We start from the raw sequence: 8,159 nt of genomic DNA, 5'->3' as shown, positions 1-8,159 counted from the left end.
ACTTACGTCTTTATCTCTCTTCTAAACAAAGCAGAGCTTTTTATTAGTAGTGGTAGTAGTGTGGTCAAAATATCTGTGCTATTTGTGCTGGCACATGCAACTTCATGTAGACAAAAAACGTTTTCCTCCCACCCTCGTGAAACTTTAGCTGGAATTTTCTTAACTTCAGGATGAAGTTAATATCCTGCACTAACAGTCGGAATTCAGAGCTTTACAAACTGAAAGCATGACCTTGCTGTTGGAAGTAGAAAGTGACCCTAAATGTAAGGGCTGGTAAGTAGGCCTGTTTAAAACAAGCAATCTAATGAACAGCTGCTGTGATCTTGGACAGATTTTCCAGGAAGTACGTAGTGCTCATGGTAACCAGTAGGATTTATTTAGTGGTGGTGTAAACAAAACATAAAATTCTGAATAAAGAAATCTAGAAACCACTTATGCTACAGATTCAGCAGTGCTGAAAGTGATAGCTGCTGGTCAGGATTTATGCCAGCTCTCTTTTAGGTTTACAGTTTTCCTGATTCAAACATGTCCTGACATGTCTAGAATTATCTAGCAGTGCACTTTTCTGGAAAAAGTGGAGGCCAAAAATGGGACAGACTCCACTGAAATTATGACACCCAGCTTTATAGGTTTGGTTCAACATTCTTGTGACGATGTAAGAAGAGGTTCTCTGCTCCTTTTTCTTAGAGTTTATTGTTAGCAGCCAAAGATGAGGTATTTTTAGGCCAGTACTTATTTCTCAAAAAATGCTTTCAACCTTGCAAAGTTGGTTTATATATAAATAAAGTCCTCCATGTGTTCCCATCTGGTAACTTTTGAAATCTTCAGATTTGTTCACTGAAGCATGCTTCCTTTCCATGTCCCTCACCAATTTCCCTGCTGCAGAGCACTGAAATTTGGAACAGTCTGCTAGCTTTATGTCCCCGGTGACACATCCTTTTCTCTCTACCCCAGTCCAATCTAAATTGGATCCTTTCCTAGGAGTACAGAGAAATGAGGGGTAAATAGGCTGAGTGATGCCATACTGGAAGCTGTATAGCTGTTGCTGTAAATATCCTGGGAGTCCCAGACCACACCTGACAACAAGGGCCAGGTGCTTCCCTGCCTCCTGAATGGCAGTCTGGGTTGTTCTGCTCAACTGTATCCAAGAGGGCATCCATGTCAGAGCAGATGTAACGAGGTAATGCGAGTCTCTTTTTTATGCCCAGCCTCTGTTTGAATCTGCTGTGCCTGAGGTTCTCATGGTTGCAGTATATTAAACCTTTCTTTCCTAAGGCACAACCTTGTGTCCCTTCTGACATGTTGCTCTTTGACCTGAGATTGCTTGATGCTCTTGGCTGCAGAGCTGCTGGTTAGCTGGAAGATTTGGTCTTGTTGTGAATGATTCCTGTAAAGGGCAGTTACTAAGAGCCAGCTGGGTCCATGTATGTGTTTCACACCCAGCATTACAGTTGAAACCTCTCTGTGTTTCCTCTTATGTCTGCATGACTTTGACCCCATGACTTTTTAACTGAACTTTCAGTGCAAGTTTGAGTGCAGAAGGTGGAGTTGGGTTTGGGTTGGGATTTTTTATGGCCATTAGCTTTTTGTCTAAAAATGGGAACTAAGTTATGGGATCCCTTATGTGATATTTTGCTCCCAGTGTACAGTTAGTCTTCCTGACCCGTTATTTTTGGGCTGTGTTGGGTGTCAAGCAAACATTGCAGCCACTTTGCATTTTGCCAACAATAGATTTGGCTTGGTTACAGAGCCAAAATGTCTTTGGAAATATGCAAACTCTTGGTGCTTAACTATTAAAGCTTTTGTGGTGTTTGCCCCACTGTTCCAGGAGAAATGTGTAAGCACATCACTGCATGCTGCATTCCCCTGCCAGTATCTTCCCTTCTGAGCAGAAGGGTTGTGGAGAAAAAAGGGAAAGGAATATAACAAAACTATTGGGGTACAACTTTCTCATTTAGGTAGCCTTATGTATTTTCCATACATAAGAGACAAAGAAACAAAAAAGAAGGTGTTGGGGGTAAGGCACCTGGCTGTGAGGAAAGGTCTGTGGGTTCACCTGCCACAGAACTGAAGCATGGCAGTGCACGTTCTGGCCTAGCTTGAAAAATGGACTGCAGGGACAAAAGGCACCACAGGCAAGGCAAGAAGTCTTAATAGCAATAGGAAGTATTCAACCTCTTTGTATCAACTGTGCATCATTGTAACATGAATCCAAAGCTGCTGGGACAATGGCTGAGCCTTTGCATGACCTTGAGGAAAGCAGGTAGTGAAACTCTTTGTTTGGTGTATGGGGGCAGGAAGGAAGAAGGTCCAGAGGATCTTGAAGTATATTTGGGTGTTATCTGAAGTATCTTTTCAGCCAGTACCCAATCTCAGTCCTCAACACAGCATACTGTACAAGGGACAGTAAAGAAGTAACAAGCCAAGGACAGCTTGGGAGTGGGCATTGTACTCTTGTTGCTTAGATGGACTTTGAAAGCATTGGTTGCTTGTAGGGCATTAAAACATCTTTTCCTTCTAAAGCTCTGCATCATAAATGATCAGTGTTTGAGAAATGTGATGGAGGTGGCTTGCACATTCCTCCTTGCAACATGGCAAGCCTAGAGAGACAGCACAGTTTTGTTTGTTTTTCTGAGACATTTCCAGCATTGCTTGTATTCTGGGATAAGGGAAGAAGAGAGTACACAGAAAGGGGAGATTGTGTCACCAGATCCTAAGACAGGAGTGAAAAACTCCCAGATTTCTTTGGCTGTATCATAGTTGACTGCAGTTTTCTTTGAAAGTGGTTGGCTCATGTTACAGAGACTCTAGTCCAGGTTGTGAGTTTTCACTGAATAGGCACTGATTAATTTCCAAAGGATCTTGTAGATGTTTGAAAAGGTTATCTCTGCACGCAGAACAAGCTCCTCATACTGCTGGGATTCCGCTCATAATAGGGATGGCCAGCCCTTGATTTACCCATATGTAGCTAAGCCTTTACATGAGAGAACAAATACTGTGCTGGTTAAATGTTTCTTTAGAGTAACTGAACCAACAATCTGGCTTAGGTTTTTACCATGTGTTAAGTTATTAAAAACTAATTTTGTAAGCAAACAGCTCTTGTTTTGACTCAGTTTTACTTCAGAATAATCTATCTGGGTGTATTCTTTGCTTATATTGACACTCAGATACTGAATTTCACCTGTGTTATACACCATAGCCAGGATGTCCTATAAGGAAATATAAGGCTATTGTAATTTAAAAAGCCAGAGGCTACTGATAAGCCTGATATTAAAAGGAGAAAAAATCCAGTAGTGATCAGTTACAATATATTTTGTCTAATCTTGGTTGGAGTGTGGGAACCATCTCTGCTTGCTCATGTGTCATGGTGATTGCCTTAATTGTTCCTCTTTTTATCCTTTTATGCTAAAGCTTAGGAAAATGGTTTAATTTTGTCATGTATCTAGTAATTGGAAGTTAATCTAGTTTTGAAAGAAGCATTTAATTTTCTTGTGTATATTTGGGATGAGGTGAAACTGTGAATTTTGTTGTGGCTTTCTAAGGCAGTGTTCATTTCAGTATCAGTTGAGTGGTTTGCTTCAACACCAAGAAACTCAGAATGTGCTTTGAGGCACTGTGCTATTGCTTTAGTTGTGTTCTGCAAAGACCAAGCACATGTCCTCATGCCTTTCACTATCCAGGGCAGAAGTTGTTTTTTGGGGGAGGAGTGTGTATGAATATGCTGTGAAACAGCATCCTTTCTGGTTAGTGTCTGGCCAAAGTGCTCTGTAGTTTTAGGCAAGGTGTGCTTAGATTGCACAGTCTCTGGGCTGGCTGATATGTACTACCCTCCCAGATGACTGTTGTTCCCTCAGAGAGGTTAACAGGCTGCTCTGCTCCGGAGTGCCGTGACAGAGGCTACTCCTGCCTCTCCCTGCATCAGCAGAACAGCATGCTGTTCTGAACAGCTGCTCAAAGGCTGCTGCTGCTTAGACAGTGCTGAAACTCTCCCGCAGGAATGGCATGAGACTGTGTCAGGGGAGGTTTAGGTTGGATATTAGAAAAAGGTTCTTCCCCCAGAGGGTGGCTGGGCACTGGAACAGGGTCCCCAGGGCAGTGGTTGCAGCACCAGCCTGACAGAGCTCAAGAAGCTTTTGGAAAATGCTGTCAGGCACATGGTGTGATTCCTGGGATGTCCTGTGCAGGGCTAGGAGCTGGACTCAGTGATCCTTGAGGGTCCATTCCAGCTGAGTTCAGTGGTTATGTATGTGCAAAGATATGTCTGCCTGTAGCTATAAAACCCTAAGATAGAATATGTAATATGTAGCCTTTCTCAGTCACTCATTTCTGTGGGGTACTTACTGTTAGAGTATCCACATACAATTGCCTTCATGGTACCAAGATGCATTGGGGTAAACTGCTGTTTTGGGGCTCCTTATGTGAAAAGCTGAAAACCTCCATGTGTTAGTCCATAGCACTTCACAGCTTCATGCACAAGTGTGTTTTTCATCACTCCAGAGGCTGGTCCTGGTGGCTTTGGCTGCAGCCCTGGCATGCTGTACTTTTATGTGCTTCCTCTCAGCATTTCCATGCAAATCAGGGGTTTCAACCTCTAGCCACTAGGAAATACAACCAGTTATGGTAGTTGTCTGTCTGAAAGTTGGTGTAAATGGCTTGCTTGCCATCACACAGGTACTTTGTAGTGAAGCCTCCTGGCATACAAATGCAGCAAGCAATTACTTGAATCTTAAAATCATCTTTCTTTTCCCACTTCTGACTCATACAGAAGGCAGTTTCTGCAACACAGTGGAAAGGGACAACCAGACAGCAGAGTCTCCTTTGCCACCTGACTCTGCCTTCCTCCCCACGAAGACTTATCTCATATGCAGAATGAGGCAGAGCCCCCAGGGGAAAAATAGCATCTAATCACAGTACTGGAAGCAGAGCACTTATGCACGCAGGCACTGGTGCGAGGTCACACAGCCTTCAATTTGCGTTCTATTTCTGAAGCCTGGAGTACTCAAATGACATTTTTCCTTCCCTCTTTCCCTCCTGTTCCCAAACCTTGTTTATTATATATCTAACTACTCAAGGCTTATGATTCTGTCATCTTTATTCATAAGGTGGTGAAAGAAAAGAGAGAATCTAGACCTAAGCTACAGTCAGGATTTTATTAGCTTACCAACTCTGCTTACAAGGGAGGATTGCAAGTGACCATTGCTAGAGGGTGAAAAGCCTTTTGGCCAAGCCCAAGTGAGTGTAAGTCCTGAGCTGCCGCTCTCCAGGTGGTGATAACTTTGCCATTTGTTGGAAGGTAATTGTTAAGTCCCCTCTATCCTTCCTTATTATCCTGTTGAGATAAAGCTGAGGTTTTTTATGAATAAATCTAAGAGGGAAAGGGTTTAAAAGTAATGTCCTAGAGTTTAAATCTGTAAGAATTTTACCACTGTGTGTGATGCATGTAATTTAAGAAACTATTACACTACAGCCATGGATAGATGGATGTAAGAGTGGGGTTGCCTCACAACCTAAGAAGCACAGGGCTTGTCTTACAAAAACTAGAATGTCCCCTACACCATCACCTCCCCTGAGTTCTTCCATTTCTCAGAACTTAAGGTTGAAAGTAATTAGAAGAGAGATAGAAGGAATGGTCCTAATCTTTGGGAACTATTTTCCATTCACTGAAGTGTGATAACAATTTTAGATTGGGTAGCTGAAGTCTGGCCTTAATATCTGTCTGTTGTTCTGTGATAACATTTTCCTGGTTTTCTCCCAGACTCATTAAACATCATCAGTCCCAGGAAGGGACTTGTCATCAGTCCTCAGTCATCAGTCCTCCAGAAGGACTTGTCTAGCAAGGACAAGTGCGTGGATGAGAGCTCTGCTGGACTGAAATATTAAACTATGACCATTCATAGCACTGATAGAAACTGGCAAATTTTTGTTGGATAGTTACACTCGTGCTTCACAGCTCAGGGATTCCATAGGCTACTGATGCCAGCTGGGCTTTGGTAAGTTCTGGGCTCGGGCATTTAGGTCAAACCTGTTTTACTGCTGTCTAAAATAGTTGCTCTCCACAGTTCATGCATATGGCCAGCTTCCCTTTCATTCAGTAAAGTACTGTGTAGCAATTAAAAATATCACAATAGCTTTAGGCTTTTTCTTGGTCACTACATATTATTCTTCTATGCAAAGGTCTCTGTAACCTCTTTAGGGCTTTCTGGGGAAGGAGGTAAGATTTTTTTTAAAGGTCTGTACTCTAAACTTCCATATGAATCTTTTAGTCTAAATATAAACACCACTATTTACCATAAGGAGCTCAACAACTGAAGTAGTACTTGCTGCATGCCCTTTTGAGGTAATCTTTGCTGCTTGGCTCAGTTCTTTAGAGTACAAGTGTTCTTCCTTCTTTGCAATGTTTTTGTGTCCATAAAGGGCAAGAAAGGATGTTTATTTTTACCCATATAGAAAGGGATAAAGCTTCAATCAGATTTGGGAGTTGAGTTCAGCACTTGAGCAGCAACACTTACAAAGGCTGATCGAGACAAGTGAAATTGGATTTTGTTATCTTGTGTTAAAGGCTCTGGCATGCTCATATCTTTCAAGCATTAAAAGCTAAATGTCCTCAGATTCAATATCCTTTAGGCAGGAGAAATGCTAATGTGAATGTTAGCTACAAGCCTATTTTGCTGTGAAACTCCATGAACTCGTTGAAAATGTTTTTCCAACATCTTAAAACTATCAATACCTTGACTAAGAAATTTGTTTGGAGGTATTACTGCACATTGATGATGCATTTTTAATAACTCTGCCTAGGAAAGAGAATATTGGCTGGTTTATACAGACTCAAGTGGGTTGATAAGTGTGTAACAGATGCATGTGACATGTTTGAAAACCACTTACACAACAACAGCCAAGGTCACTCCTTGTCATGTCTGCAGCGTGTGGCAGAACTGCAGAGCCAGAACTCCCTCTCCTGCTCTTCCAGACAGGAGAAATGTGAACTCCTCTTCACAGAGCCATGCATAAATGGATTGTCTTCAGAAGAGGAGGACTCGGTGGCAGGAGCTGGTTACTATGGCTATATGCATTGCTCACTCTAAATGGAGGAATCAAGCCAACAGTCACTGTATACATTAACTATATTTGTATATGAAGGAAGCTTATAGCCAGCAGCTGTGTGAAGATGTCGTGATGAAATTCCAACTTGGCTCATGCCAGTCAAGGACTTGGTGACTTTCATGCTTTAAAGCAGTGCAGACTGAAAGCAGCAAAATCTATGCACCATGGGATCAGGTCATTTGTCCTCCTTAAGCTTTTGTTTTGCTCAACAGAAAAGTTTCTTATTTTCTGTGCCTCTAGTGATCCTAGAACAGCCCAGGTAGGAAGGGACCTGGGAAGACCCTCTGGTCCACCCTTTCATGGGAAAGGGAGCCCAGGTGGGATTGTACAGCACCTGGTCCGATCACATCCTACAACTTTCCAGCAATGGGGTCTCTCCTCTGTCCCTGGGGTGGAAATGGCAAGTCATGATTCTGGCTTGGAAATTATGGAGATGCTAGCAAGCCTGGGCTCTGGGATACAGAATATGACAAAAACAAGTCCTAACTGTGTTGGCTTCATAGTCTAGCCTGCAGCCAACTACTGACTTGTTGGGCTGTCATTGGAGCCACTTCCTCTTTGGCAAATGACATTAGAAATCATCAGTGAAGACAAAAGTAGCTGTGGGTGGTGAGACACCTGTAGCACAACCACAGCCTTGTTTTTTGTTGTTTACAAATTTAAAGTCCTTTGCCTTTCCTTTTTGAAACTACCCACTGAAGCTGGAGTTTCTGTGGGGTATCTAGCAAATTTTATAGCAGGGTGGTTGTCAGAGGGGGCCATTGGTTTTTCCCTTTATGCAGTGCTGCATAAAAAGGTAAGTATTTGATAAGTGAGGAGTTAAGCCAAGGCTGTTACCACCAAAAGGCTTCCTGAAACTCTTGTTCCTGTCTCCAGTGCACAGATTTTCATGCAAGTGGGAGCAGTGGACTTGGGAATGCTCAGGAGGGAGCAGTGGACCTGGGAATGCTTAGCACCCAGCCCAAGCTAATGGACCACTTGTATTACCTGCTGTCACTTGTAATTCCACTGTTAAGGCTGAAGAGGGTTTTGCACTTCAAACAGGGGCTGGACCTTTA

This window comes from Motacilla alba, chromosome 1, assembly GCF_015832195.1.
Source record: "Motacilla alba alba isolate MOTALB_02 chromosome 1, Motacilla_alba_V1.0_pri, whole genome shotgun sequence".
Taxonomy (NCBI): domain Eukaryota; kingdom Metazoa; phylum Chordata; class Aves; order Passeriformes; family Motacillidae; genus Motacilla; species Motacilla alba.
The sequence above is the reverse complement of the archived record's forward strand: the minus strand, read 5'-3'. Positions refer to the sequence as shown.